Raw genomic sequence first — 15,538 nt, 5'->3', positions numbered from 1 at the left:
TGCTCTTATTTATTCTTCCTCCAGTCTGCCCTCTTGGCTCATGTCCGTCCCCGCAGAGAGAAGCCCCGCCCCCGCAGAGAGAAGCCCCGCCCCTGTCCTGAAGACTCCCCAGGTCTTCCTGCTTTTGCATTCTCCTTACCAGTTCTTCTCTCTCCCGACCACCGGAAATCCTCCCCAAGCCGCTCCTCCGCCCACCGTCTGGGTCCCTTCACTTCCATCTCCTCATTCCCAGCTTCCAGAAGGGTCTTGTTCATTGAGCATTCCGTTCTCATGCTTTCCTGAGGATGTTGTTTTTCCCCAAATCAACAACAAAATATTTAGCATTTCCGTGCCTTTTCTTTTCTCACACAAAACATCCATCTTTACATCAACTTGGAGACACTGACTTGAATGTGTAAATATTTTTTTAAAAACCTTTTTTTTTTAGGGGACTGGAGAGATAGCTCAGTGGTTAAGAGCACTGACTACTTTTCCAGAGGACCCGGGTTCAATTCTCAGCACCCATGTGGCAGCTCACAACTGTCTATGATTCCAGTTCCAGGGGACCCAGCACCCATGACAAAAACTCCAATGCACATAAAATAAGTAAATTTAAAAAAAAAAACACCTTTTTAAAATTTAATTTGGGGGAGTGTGCACCACTGTGCACAAGTGGGGGGTCAGGGGGCCCATCTCAGAGTCAGCTCTTTCTTCTACCTCATGGTTCTGAGGACCCAGCTCAGGTCCTCGGGCTTGGTGGCAAGCGTCTTTACCCACTGAGATATCTTGCCATGTAATTTTTTTCCGGTGGTGGGAACTGAACCCAGGGCCTTGTATACTACAGGCAGGCACCCTACCACTGAGCTATGCTATACCCCTAGCTCTCTCTTCAGTATTTTTTTAAAAGATTTATTTATTATGTATACAACGTTCTGCCTGCAGGCCAGAAAAGAGCACCAGATCTCATTAGAGATGGTTGTGAGCCACCATGTGGGTGCTGGGAATTGAACTCAGGACCTCTGTAAGAGCAGTGCTCTTAACTGCTGAGCCATCTCTCCAGCACCCCCTCTTCAGTATTTTAAACTCATTTTTATCTTTACTGTCTTCACATCTCAGGGCTCTTAGGCTACGATTTCTTACTCATGCTGCATTTATTCTGAGGTCTGGGAGTCCCTTCTCCAGCTTACTTTCTAGACTGTGATTCTCTCTCAGGTCACAGGCCTTTTCTGTGCCAAGGATTGCAGAGGCCTCTCTGGAGATGTCAGGTTACTGCCCTGCTTTGCTCTGCTACGTGGAGCTGAGTCTCCCTAGCCAGCTTTCCCCTGAGGTAGATGCCTGGCCTGGGGCTTTTCATGTGAGGCACTAGGAGATGTCTTAGAATGTTGCCTTCAGACTGTATGAATTGAGACAGGGAGGCAAGACCCCTCCTCTGAAAAGAGAGTAGAATCTACTTAATGGTGTATTCCCCCCATAATGGCCCTGAAAAAAAGTAGTACCATGTCAGGGTACTATGCACAGTCCTCGGTTCCTGACTGGCTTCAAAGTTCTCACAGACTTCAGGGGACAGTCCCCTGCTTGTCCTAGGGAATGATCTCCTGAGTATCAACCCTCAGGGGTACCTGCCCAGGGTCTGGCAGTCCATCTGATGATCATGGTTCTGGTCAACCCCTGGCCTCTGAACCTTCTGAGCTGAAAGGCCTTGCTAGGCCCTGCAGGGAGACCCAAGGCACTGCCCAGCCCATGCCTGCCACCCCCTCACTGCCTGCCAGAAACTAATAGAAAGCTCTGGCCTGCCCACAGCCCTTCCCTGCACTCCTCTGTGGGGGTAAGCCTGGGGCTTACATGCTTCTCTCTCAAGATACCACGGGATAGAAGGGAGCATGTGACATGAACCGGAGAGTCACTCACTCTTGAACCTGTCATGTCTGAGCACCACTGTGGACCAAAAGCCCTACTTCTGGTCCCTTCTTGGGCTTCAGGGCCTGTTCATTGTCTCCACTGGTTATCTGCCTCTGCTCCAACCTCCTGTGTTCTTTGTGGACAAGTTCCCTCCTGGCAGTTTTGGATGCTGCTGAAATAGGCATGATTTCTAAAAGTGTGTGTTTGTTCCTTATCTCTCTCCATAGTCCAAACTTATCTTATGTCCACCTGTCACCTGGCCGTCTCTACCCGAATGTGTCTCTCATCCCTAGAGTGTAACACACCCAGGAACACCCCCTCTCCCTCCCTCCCTCCCTCTCACCTTCTGTCTCTCCTCCCCTGCCCACCTCTACCTCTGTCTCTCCCTCATACCCTCCCTCTCTCCCTGATGCGTGTTCAGTCCCGTGTTAGGACAATATGAGGCCCCAGCACCAAGCCCACTCACTACCTTCAAAGCTCCTTTCTTCCTCTTCCCTGGTCAACTCTATGCAGCATCCTCATCCCTACTGCCAAGGCACCAAGGCTTGTTACCAGTCTGTTACCATAGTTACCAGTCTGTTACCATAGTTACTAGTCCGTTACCACAGTCTTTTAGTTCTCATTGAAACCATTTCCTAACCTGGTCACTCAGGGTGGGGTAGTCCTTTGTTGTAGGGTGTTTAGCTGTGTATCTGGATGGATCCACTAGGTGGCAGCAAACACCCTCTCAGTTAGCGGGTGTACCGTCCACAGATGTTGCCAGATGCCCCAGGGAGGGCAATATCAGCAGTGATGGAGAGTCACTTGTTTCTTTCTCTTTTTAAACTAAAATGTATGTGGGCGTTCTGTCTGCATGCCTGGGCCCAAGGAGGCCCGAAGAGAGCACTGGACCCCTGGAAACGAAATTAGGGACGTGTGAGCCACCACGTGGGTGCTGGACTCAAAGCCAGGCCATTTACAAGAGCAACCAGTGCTCTTAACCACTGAGCCGTCTCTCCAGCCCAAGAATCAGTTCTTCAAGTCACTCTCCAATACGCTTCTGGAGTGTTGCTTTCAAAATATAAATTTAGTTGTGTTTGTTGAATTGACTGTGTGTCTCCACTACCCAGAGAGATGATCCCCAAGAAGGGCTATGCATCCCGAGAAGTGAACAGGCCAAGCCAGAGGTGTGTTGGGAAAAACACTGGAATAGCTATTTGGGTTTTGCATGTGTGTGTGTGTGTGTGTGTGTGTGTGTGTAGTTTAGATCTCTAGCCCCCGTGTTAAAAAGTCAGGCATGGTGACATACGCTTGCAATACCAGCACCGGGAGGCAGAGGAAGGAGGAAGGCGGTGTGTGTGTTGGGGGGGGGCGGGTAAGAGTGCTCACTGGCCAGTTAGTACTAGGGAGAGGACTCTGGGTGAAAGTGCTTACCCTACAAACCTGACAACTTGAGTTTACATCCTGAAAACCCGTGTGAAAGTCAGGTGACGTGGTGCAAGCATCAGAAATCCCAGCATGCTCCCGACCAGGGGACGGGAGGTGGAGACACAAAAGTGCAGAAGCTCACAGCCAGCTGTCCTGGGGTGCACAGGCTGAAGAGAGCCCGTCTCCAGGTAGGTGGAGAGGTGAGGACGGATCCAAAGGCTGTCCTCTGACCGCCACACATGCATCGTGTGTGGGTCTGCTCCTTCACACAGGAATGAGCGTACATGCACACAGACTCACACACATAAACATTCTCATACACACATCCGTATACACACATACACATATATAAACACATACGTACACAGACACACAACACACACACACTTGGTGACATGTGAGCTAAAGAAAAGTACATTTCCCAGAGTTCCTTGCTCCCAGTGTCTGTATGCATAAGGAAAATCTCAAGTTTGTAAGATCCTTAAAAATGAGCTCCCAGACTTATTTGCCTAAGCATCCTCCACGGCCAGACCAGACCCAGGCAGACACTGTTGCTTTATGAGTTAAGCTGTGAATTTGGCTTGCCTGGTGTTTCTGTGGTGATTTTATTTCTCCTGGAAGTGCAGCACACAGAACGTGCTATGAGGGAACCTTGAGATGTTTTCTGGAATGCCGTGGTAACTTCCCTTAGGTGTCTCTCCTGTTACTTTGTGCTGAGCCTTCCCAACTGAGCCCCACTGCTCCGTTGCAGGGACAAGTGTTGTTCAGAGATGTGTCTGTGACCTTCACTCAGAAGGAGTGGCAGTTGCTGGATGCTGCCCAGAGGCGCCTGTACAGGGAGGTGATGCTCGAGACCTACAAGCACCTGCAAGCAGTGGGTAAGCCCCGCCTCCCACATGGCTCCCGTCAGCTTGTGTGTGTGTCTTACCTTGGAAGTCAAGTCAGTGTCGGGGGTAAAGTTTTAAGCTTGGGGCTAGAAAGATGGCTCAGCACTTAAGAGTGCTTGCTGCTCCCCCAGAGGACTTGAGTTCCAGCACCCACATGGGACAGTTCACAATTGCCTGAAGCTGCAGCTCCTGGGGTGGGGTAGGGAGGTCTGATGCCCTCTTCTGTCTGCACTCTTGTGTACGTACGGTCCCTCACCAGATGCCTGCTCCTCTAGCTAAGGACTTAGCCACTGGTCTGAACAGTGACAAGACAAACACATGTGACCCCCCTCCCCTCCCCCTCCCCCTCCCCTCCCCCCTCCCCCCCCCCAGGACTTAGCCAGGGGCGTTGGTGAAACACACCACAGCCTCATCATCGCGTGCCCTTCCCTCTGTCCCGAGCAGCTTTGCCAAGCTCTGTCATCTTCCCATCACAGGGTGCGATGTGACCAAACCTGAGCTGATCTGCAAGTTGGAACAAGGAGACGTTCCTTGGGAACCTCCAGGTGGCAGCCTCTCAGGTGAGGAGAAGGAAGAGGGCGGAGATGAAGTGCTGGGTGGCCAGAGCAAGGCTTGGCTCCTTTGAATGTATCCGTGCCTCAGTGGGTAGAGTGCCTGCCTAGCAGGAGCAGAGCCCTGGCTTTGATCCCTAGCACGGCATAAATGGGGCACCTGGCACAGGCCTGTCATCCCAGCACTAAGGCAGGAGGGTCAGAAGTTCAAGGTCAGCTTGGGCTATGGGAGGCCCTGTCTCAAACAAAAACAAACAGATAAACAACAAAAAAGAATCTTTGAGAGGCTCTAGAATTTTCAAAGAGATAAAGAGAAATGCTCACAGTCCGATATCACCCCCGCAAGTGCCAATGTTCTCTGTAGGCTATGTGTGGTGGCTCACACCTTTGAAAGAAGTGCTTGGGAGGTAGAGGAAGGTGGACCAGCCTGGCTTACACAGAGAGTGCCAGGCCAACCAGGACTATGCATTAAGGCCCTGTCTCATCAATCAGTCAATCAATCAATCAGTCAATCAATCAATCAATCAATCAATAATAGCAAACCCCTTTGCCTCTGTTGGACTCTCTGTAGTTATAATTTGTATTGCCTCCAGCACCCATTGCTCTGACAGCACACACATTCATTCCTGTAGGCTTCTATTTGACCAGTATTTGTTAAGTGTCTCCCGGGGGTCAGTCTCATTCTCGTACGGAGAACACAGAGCAAAATCTCCACTTCCATCAGGAGGCTCGGGTAGCTAATCTGTACAGGTGAGGGCCAGTAGCTGTCAGATGAATTCAAGTCGGATGGTGGAGAGGGAGATGGCCAGGGTGCTTCTGGGCGGTCCCGAAGCCGCCTTGAGGAAATGGACCTCTGCACAGGAGTGGTGGGTGGAGTGAGGACTCTGAGGGGTCTCCATCCATGCCAGGCCCCAGAGACAGGAGGTGTGCTCAGTGTGAGAAGCGGGACTCCTGCTAGTACTTAGCTCCTTTCCTCATTTTATACAGTCCAGAATCAACTATGGCATCTACAATTCATGTCTCCCCATGACAACAGGCCCAGCCTACCACTGACCTTGAGGCCTGAGGAAATGAGTGATTTCACAAGGTCACTTGGGTGTTGGGATGCAGGATGGAGCAGAGAAGATGGGAAACGTGGAGCGTGGCTTAGTGAGCCTCTTACAGCAATCAGGCCTGACACTCCCACTGGGCTGCACGTCTCTTGGGTGTCTTTCCGTCCTCCTGGGCTCACTGTCAGTCTTTCCCGCCTTTGCCTCGGTCTTTAATACCCTCCTTCGGTGGATGAGGCCTTTGCCTGACACTCCTTGGTCCCAGCTATGTTTTATCTCCAGCTCTCTACCCATTTGGTGGCCATGTTTGTAGCAAACGAAAGCTACCGATGCTGTTTTCCTCTTCCCCTTTCTACCCCAACGTGCATGTTTATCTCTGTTTTCACATTACCCAGTGAAAACAGGTGGATGAAATGCCTGCTTAGAACTACTGCCTTTCCAGGAGAGTGTGTCAGGAACCCAAGAACCAAGTCAGTGTAAGACATTTGTGTACACCCCCTTCCCTTTAACATCGCATTTAGACGGATAACATATGGTTAACTTCCCATGTTTCTAGACGTCCAGAGGGCCGACTCCATGACAACAAGTGAGGAAAACGAAGACAAATATTTGAGTCAAGTTTTATTTGTCAACAACAAAGCACTAACTAAGAAAGGAGGCACGGCTCTAAAGGAAAGAGTTTATCAGGCCACAGACTCGGTGGCCTCAAGAGAAATACACTGTAAGTGTCACTCAACAGAAACAAGCGTGGGAAATGTTGCAGGATTAATTACTGATAACAGAAACTATGCAACAAAAAAGTTTGATGGTTTAGGTGGGTCTCAGTCCCTTGGTACTAAGTGTGAAAAAGCTCCTATAAGATGCAAAACCTGTGAAAGTGACCAAAGGGAGAAATCCCACAGTCCTATCGAAGACCTTACTCAACATCAGAAGACCTTGCATTTGGAAAAACTTCCTGAACATAAAAATTGTGGGAAGAACTCACACAGAAAGACAGCCTCTCTTATACATGAGGCAGTTCACACAGGACAGGAGCCCTCTCAGGATAGTAAATGCATGCAAGCCACTGCTCACAAGATCAGGTTCCAGTCTTTTCTAAGAACACTTAGAGAAAGGAAGGCACAAGAGGCCAGCAAATGTGGGAAATCCTCATGCACGAAGTCAAAACATGACATAAGAGAAAAACACTGTGGATGTGATATGCTTGAGAAAGCCTTTAGTGAGAAATCAGGTCTTACCAGACAGGGGAGAATGCAACCAGGAGGAAAGCCTGATGGATGTAATGTAAGTAAGAGAGCCTTAAGAAACTCACCCCACATCCAAAATGAGAAAATTCATGTGGGAGAAAAGACCCACGGCTGTGGGAAATGTGGGGAAACCCTTCACAGAGAGCCATGCCTTACTCAGAACCAGACAACTTGCACAAAAGAAAAACCTAAGTGTGCCGACAGCCAAACAGACTTGAAGAAGTCGTGTCTGACCCTAAATCAGAGAACTAGCTCAAGAGGAAAAAGCTGCAAAGGAAATGAGTGTGAGAAATCTCCAGCCCCCTCCCTCAAGGGGTTGAAAAGCGCTCGACATCAGAGACCGTCCTTGGAGGAGAAACCTGATAAGTGTGAGGAAGGTGAGAAGTCACCCCTTGGTGAAAATCAGAGTGCTTGCCAAGAACAAAAAGCCTGTGAGTGTCGCAAATGTGAGGAAGGCTGTCCCAAGAAAGCGGGTCTTACTCAACCTCAGAGCTCAAACCCGGAGAAAAAACCCTATGCGTGCAAGGAATGTGACAAATCCTTCATGGTGAAGTCAAACCTCACTGAACACCAGAGAACTCACACCGGAGAAAAACCATATGAATGCAAAGAGTGTGGGAAGTCATTCTGCCAAAAATCTGCCCTCAAAGTACACCAGAGAACTCACACAGGAGAGAAACCATATAAATGCAATGAATGTGGGAAAACCTTCTGTGTGAAGTCGAACCTTACACAGCACCAAAGGACCCACACAGGAGAGAAGCCGTACAAATGCAGTGAGTGCTGGAGATCCTTCTGTGTCAAGTCCAACCTTGTTGTGCATCAGAGAACTCACACAGGAGAAAAACCCTACAAATGTCCCGAGTGTGAGAAAACCTTCTACGAGAAATCTGCTCTCACAAAACATCAGCGGATCCACACAGGGGAAAAACCCTACAAATGTAATGAATGCAAGAAAAACTTTAGCCAGAGGTCAGCCCTCACCAAGCATCAGAGAAAAACACACAAGAAGAAAGCATCCACCGGTAGCCTTCATGGGCAGATGTCAGAATCAACAAGCAAAGCTCATTGAACATCAACAAAATCCAAGAGTGGGGATGCTACCATGACAACAAGTGTAGGGAAGTATTCACTAACAGGTTATTGGGGAAAAAAACTAGAGATTTAATGTAGGATTGAAAACACAACAATATTTCAAACATGTGAATACTTCCAACAGGTATTCGATGTTGTTGATGGAAAAATATATAATTTTAATGAATATGGAGAAAAATGTCCTTGTGGAAATATTGTCTAACTAGAAGTTATATTTCAGATATGATGTGAAACTCATTACATGACAGATAACAGAACGCCATCTGTTAGTAACAGAAAATGAAATATGGATCTTTCATAACAAGGATAATTTAGGTTGCTGATTCAGTTGTAATAAACAGCCATCTTTTGCCTACCCATCTTGATTTTCTTCACGGTATTCTCTCCTCTGCTTCTTAGAAGTTTATTTCATTTTTTCCATAGTAAAGAGGACACTGACAAAGAAAAAAGAATCACAGTGGAAAAGACCAAACAAACAAACAAACAAACAAACAAACAAAAACAAAACAAAACAAAAACCATATAGGAATCTAAGCATTGGAAGTGAAACAATGCCAGGAACAGCTAACGGAAGCAGCATGAACAAGAAGTCTCTATGTTAAAGATGGGGTCATTGAATGCCGAGTTAAAAACTATGTCCAGGGGCCAGCAAGTTGGCTCAGTAGTAAAGGCTCTTGCTACACAAGCCTGATGACCCAAGTTTGACTCCTGGAAGCCATGTAAAGGTGGAATGAGAGAACTGACTCCACACAGTTGTCCCCTGACCCCAAACATGCATTGTGCCACACACATGTTCACACAAACACACACACACACACACACACACACACAATACACACAATAAAATTTCAACAACAACAGAAACACTAAATCTAGCAACAGGTGATTTGTAAAAGGGAAGAAGGGGAAGTAGAGGAAGAAGAAAGAAATTTAAAGTCAGTTGAAAAGGGAATTTGAAAGTTAAAAGATAACAACTATATGTATTTTTAAATCTATCCAATAAAGTGTGACTTTGCAACTGTGAGTTTTGTGATTATGTTATTGAATTCAACTTCTTTGGAATTTTGTCTAGGGGGAAGGTGAACTTTTAAACATCCTATTTATGACCTGGGTGCAGGCCTTTAATCCCAGCACTTCAGAGGCAGAGGCAGGTGGACCTTATGAACTTGAGGCTAGCCTGGTCTACAGAGTGAGTTCCAGACCAGTCAGGGTTATGTAGAGAGACCTTGTCACAAAACAAAACAAAACAGCAACAACAACAACAAAAACCTGGTTTTAAGATTGTAGGGATGATGATCAGGGTACCGAGAGTGGTAGCATCTTTGACCATTTATCTGGACATGACATCTGCAGAGACTGAAGATGGTAGATATGGGATGTAGAGTCATCCCAGGTGGAGAGAGAGCACACATCTCCAGAGAAAGTTGAGATTGGGGTTTCCTCAACCTCCTGCCTCTACTGTGCTCATGACACCTGACATGATGGCTACTTCATTTCTTTCTTTCTTCTTTTTTCATACGTGTGTAGGAATGTTTTGCATGTGTGTGAGTACATGTATGTGGGAATGGGGATGCGCATATATGCCCTGTGCATGTGGAGGCCTGCGGTTAATGTCAGAAGTCATCCTGGATTGCTCTTCCATCTTACTCACTGAGACAAGGCCACTCAGTCAAGCACAGAGCTCACTGATGTGGTTAGTCTCGCCTGTCATCTTGCTCTGGTAAACCATTGTCTCCTTTGAAGGTTGGAATTACAACCCACCCCCCCTCTGCCCCCGCCAACACACACACCTGACACATGGGTTCTGGGGATCCAAAACCAAGTCCTCCTCCTAAAACACTAAGACTTTAACTGCTGAACATCTCTCCAGCCCCACAAGCTGTGTGGAGCTATAATTGTCTGAAAAATAAAAGTCTGGCTTTTAAAAGGAATAGACACACTTTGCAGAATGATGTCTCCTTTCCAGAGAGAGGAGAGGAAAGAACTAAGCCCTCGGAGCTCCTCCGAGGCTCTAGCCCCACCACGTGTGTGCTGGCACAACTTCCCTTTCCAGAGCTTTGTCCCACTCTTCATGTTAAGGCCTGACAAGGTCTGTTTAGAGAAACAAGTTCCGTGACAACCCACCCCCTCAGAGAACTCGATCATCTTTGGGACTATTTCCTCTTCATCTATCTCCTCCTTGTTCATGCTAAAGCCAAGTGTGAGGTAGTCAGTACACAGAGTGCAGAGTGGGAAGTGATAGAGAGGGTATGTCTTCTCCATCCGACTTTGGTGTGTCCTACCTGGTCTCCAGGTCCTCTGGCTGCCCGTGCGTAGAGCTCACTGGCTGCAGGCACAGATGTCATACGGGGTTTCTAAGAATGGGGTGGGGTGGGGACAACTTTGGGCACTGACTGGTGGCTTTAGCTCTTACTTATCTTAGGCCATTTGGTACAGCCCTCACAGTATCCGAGGGTGATCAGTTTACAGTGAAGACAATTTTATTTCTCAGAGTTATGGAGGCTAAGTCCAAGACCAGGGGCCAGACTCTGGCGAGAACTTGTTTCACCTCCTAGCAGTAGACAGTAGAAGGAAGAGTGGAAGGGGAGGGGGAGGCTGGAGACAAAGCAAAACCCCAGGCTTTTGTTACTTGTTAATCTAGCCCTTATTTCCAGAACACAGCCCCCTTGCATCAGATTAACTTTCCAACACAAGGTTTTGGGGAACACAGTCAAACCCTAGCAATGTTGGGTCTGAGAGTCACGCAAATATTGAGGATGAGCCCACCAAAATTAGATGAGCAGAAGCAATTTTATTCCATCACCATGGGGTACCAGAACTTCTAACTAGTTACGACCGTAGACCAGTCAGGATCTGGCACTGTGACCCTGAACAGAAGGAGCAGGTCCTTTTTAAAGCAAAAGCCACAAGTGGGGTGGGGTGTCCGGGGTGATATAAGAAAAAGAATTTTTACAATTTGAGGTTAAGTCCTGGGTGAAGGTACATTCCGGGAATTTACAGCTGGTGATAACATTTTACAATTAGTAGTACAATTTGTGATAACAAGGTGTTTGTACAAGCGTAACGGTTTGTAGAAGCTTGTTTACACATCCGTGGTTATGTTGGCGCAGCTCTCGACACAGCTGGGGTCTTGTCTTTATTTTGAACCGATGTCCTCCCTATGATTGAGAATATAGGGCAAGGGTCAAGTAAAGGAAGAAGCTGGGTAGGTGGGCTAACATCCAGACTTACTCTGAGCCCTTCAGCAACCCTCTAGGCTGATGACACAGCCACACCATCCATGATCTATATCATCCATTATCTACCATCAAGACTGTCCCTGCTACGTCCCCACCACACATAACTCATCAAACAATATAAATCAGCCAGCTTCCCTATTCTTTTCCATGTCCCCTTTAAATGTTTACTGCTACGCTTGTTCTCCTCCTGGGCCCAGGAGGAAACCTCAGGAGCCATTGAGTAGGAAATAAATAACCAGCAATAAATGACTGGCTGGGTAAGTGACTGCTTAGGTGAGGAAATGCCAGCAAACTGCTGAGGGGCGCTGCTCGGGGCTGTGGGTGATGGCTTCTTTAGTCCTTGGTGCACATCTCTGAGTCCTTCACCTTGTGATCCCTAGTTTCACGGTAGTGAAACAGCTGGGAAGAGCTACCTGAGTTCAGGGGACCGGAAGGACCATGAATCATATCCTGCTTGCTGAGGAATGACAGACCGTCTTTCTCAGCCGTTATCCATTTGGGGTGCTCATAGAGCTACGGCAGAATCATCGCTGGCCACCCTCTGAAGTTGAGTGCCTCCCCAACAGAGTGTTGGTCCCCAAAAAAGAAGGTGGGCTCCGGAAAAATCAACCCTTCTGAGATCGATGAGGTCTCCCGGGTCCTCACATCTAGTTTAACCTTCCCTGGGTGTGTCATCCTCCTGAGAAGTCACACGGAGATTCCTGCTACCCCACCCCACCCTAGTATTTCTCCATCTCTGAGGAACAGTCTCCCGCAGCAAACCTGTGCAGACAGGGCTTGACGAATGTCATTCTCATCCCCCTCTCCAGCTTCTAGAATAGGGACATTGAAAGGTAGCAGTCCCCTAAATGTCCCCAGCTTCTTCCGTGAAGCCACTCCTGCCTACCTCTGGTCTTCTGTTCTGCCTCGGGGCCTAAGAAGGTGGCTTCCTCTAAAGCCCATAAAAACAGACTGGGGTTGGGGGGGTGGTGGAGGTAGAATTTGGGGCTGAGAGAGAACTGTCCCTCAACCCCAAGGTTGCCACTGACCACAATGTGGTTCTGAATGTCATAAGGCCTCAGTGGACACCAGACCCAAACCTGACTCCCAACACATGGCTGGTGAGGCAATGAAGGGGCTACACTTGACTTCCTGGAGGACGTTCCCACAGCGCACAGCAGAGGGCTCTGGTCACAAATGTAAAGACGGCAGCTGCCCTGGACTGAAAGCTCTCTGCCGCCCACGCCCGTCATCTGGGCACCCCTCCCCCCTTCATTAATCTATTATACAACAGTGCGACAGTGCGCAGTGCTGAGGAGACAATCCCAGAGACTTACTTGTGCCACTACACGGGTAATTAAATTGTGTAGATTTACATTTTAATTACATACTGCTTTGTTCCTGCTTCTTTTATTTCTGAGGGATAACACATGTATCCCCAGGAGTCAATGACACCCTCAATGGGGTGAAACTTTGTTCTTCTATTCCACCACCACCACCCTGCAAAACCTTAGCTATCATATCAGTTTGACATGTAAAAAAAAAAAAATGCGTATGCAACACAAGTAAATAAATGCAGAACATATTTGTGATGTTATAATTCCACCGAAAAGGAATCAATTAAGAGAAAACTACCTAAAAAGGCTCTCTTGGGGAGCCACAATTCTAAAAATAAAAGTTGTGAAACAGCGAACAAAGGAGGGAGAGTAGATTAAGGAAAGATGACGTCACTGCGGCATGCCGGAAGTTACGGGTTTTTAATAAATTCTAGAATCTGGGGTGTACCATGCTGCTGCCCAGCCTCAGCAGTGCGTGACTGGAGACGCTGTCGTTGCTCGGTATGGGCCCACCTGAAAAAGAGAAACTTCAGTGTTCCACTACTGTCCCCAAGTGTCCTCTGGCTCCTTCGGCATGCCCACCCTCCTCTTCCCTAGCAACTGCAGACCCGCAGGGGCCCTAGACCAGTTTTTACTTCTAATTGAGTACATAGATGTAGAAATCATGGCTTCTTACTCTTTCTTGTCTGGCCTCCTCTATGGTGTAAGTGCGCCCAGCTGCCGCCTGAGCTGGCAGCCCATCTTGGCATTGTTCACAGGATATTGGCTAGGCAGGTGTGTAGAGTGCATGAGCTGTGGGGCCCTAGAGACTCCCACAGAGATGTCAAAGCAAAGTTTTGTAGTGTGTGGCCAGGTCAGAATCCCTGGAGGCAACCCCGAGCGTGCAATGTAGGAGGCTGCCGGGAGGGGGCGTTAAGCCAAACTGCACTGGCGATCCCAGGGAGTTAGAGACGCCAGGAGCGTGAACATCTGCCAAGGAAAGCTAGGGGCTGCAAGCTGAGTCAGCCTGAGACACTGCGAGAACTACAGCCAGAAAGCTGTATGGCAGACTTTTCAAGACGTTGGAGGCTCCACCCCACCAACATGTGACTCTTCAGAGGCCTGTATCCCACCGACATGACCCAGAAGCCAAACACTGAGCAACAGGATTGAATGTTTGCCCACCCCACCCCCCCGAGTTCCAGTCCTGCTTTGGTCCCCTCTCTCTTCCATGCCTGCAATCCTCCCTTTCGCAACGGCAGTGATCAGCCCACGCCTCTCCCACCACTGTGTGTAACTTCAGTTTGGAACTTCACAGGGCCTCACAGTTACGAGTCAGCCTTGAGTTTCCGCGGAGTCTTCAGACTTGGGCTTGTGAGCAATCTGAGACCATTGAGATATTGTGGTGGTTTAACTGAGAATGGCCCCCACGGGCTCACATGTCTGAATGCTTGGTCCCCAGTAAGCAGAACTGTTTGGGAAGGATTAGGAGGTGTGGTCTTGCTGGAGGAGGTGTGTCACAGGGCAGGATCTGAGGCTTCAAAAGCCTCCCACCACACCCACTGTGCTCTCTACTTCCTGTTTGTGGGTCAAGATTCGAGCTCTCAGTGATTCCTGTCGCCATGCCTTTATTCCACAGTCAGGAACTCCCATCCTGTGAAAATGAAAGCCCAAGTAAATGCTTTCTTTCATAGGTTGTCTCGATCTTGGTGTTTTAATCACAGCAACAGAACAGTAACTAGTCTAGATGGGACCCTTGGATAAGGACCGGATGCGTTTTCACTATGAGAAGGGAATGAGCCTTTGGGGGCAGGTGCCGATTGTCATAGTTTGGATGTCTCTCAAAGGAGAGGTGAGTTGTTTGCGTCTTTCTTGTCCTGCTGCCTTGTGCTTAGAGAGTTCTGGAGACAACAGATTCCATAGCTCAGGGCACTGAAAAGAAGAGGCTGCCATACTTAAGAGGGACCAGAGAACGAAAGAGTTACGAGCAGGTCCAGACTGCAGTCAGGGGGCTTCAAAGCCAGGGCCCCGTGGCGGTGCAGAGTAAGGTTTATGGCAGGTCTCATTGGGAAAATGATAACTTGGATTGCAGGTGCACTAGGTGCCTTTCTTATTGCCATGATGGCAAAAGTGATTTAAAGGAAGGATCGGCTTATTATAGGTGGCAGTCCATCATGGTGGTGAAGTCAGGGTTAACGTGAGTCTCCCTTCCTCGGTTAGATTTTTTTTCTGGGAGCATCCTCATAGATACTCTGGGAGGTGTTTCCATAGTGATGCTCCATCTAGTCAGGTTGACAGTGAAAGTTAAGTGTCACACTAGAGATCTTGGATAAAGGCCATGTTGTTCACAGCAGGGAAGCACAGACTGTTCAGTAGAAGCTCCTGGGTGCTACTGGGCCCTGGTGGGGACAGAGCATCTGATCACGGGACAAGAAACTGCCATGCAGGCAGAACTAGTCCACAGTGAGGCAGATTCTGTCACGTTAACTAAGTCACATGGTCAGATGGGCCCAGAAGCTTGCCAGGATAGAAGTGGGACATCGAGGATTATGCAGAGGAGGACCAGGGGGCACAAACAAGCTATGTGAATGATCCCCACACCCTATTTTCTCCACCAGGGCCTCTTCCCCATCCCACACTCACAGTGGCCCAGAAGCCAGAATCCCTGGCTAAGGAAGAATCCTGGGTTGGAGCATATGGATCATCTGCCTATTTTTTTTAAACAGGAAATGGCACGATCAGTCATCATGAGATGGACACAGCAGCCAGCACAGGTGGGTTGCACCACCAGGCAGACCACCAAGTCCAGGACAAGTACCGAAGGAGAAGGAAGCTGGAACAGACAGTGGGAGACTCGAGGCTTTCCGGGCAGTCACTCCCCTCGGCATGG

Source organism: Peromyscus eremicus, chromosome 4 (assembly GCF_949786415.1).
Source record: "Peromyscus eremicus chromosome 4, PerEre_H2_v1, whole genome shotgun sequence".
Lineage (NCBI taxonomy): Eukaryota > Metazoa > Chordata > Mammalia > Rodentia > Cricetidae > Peromyscus > Peromyscus eremicus.
Note: the sequence above shows the minus strand (reverse complement) of the source record.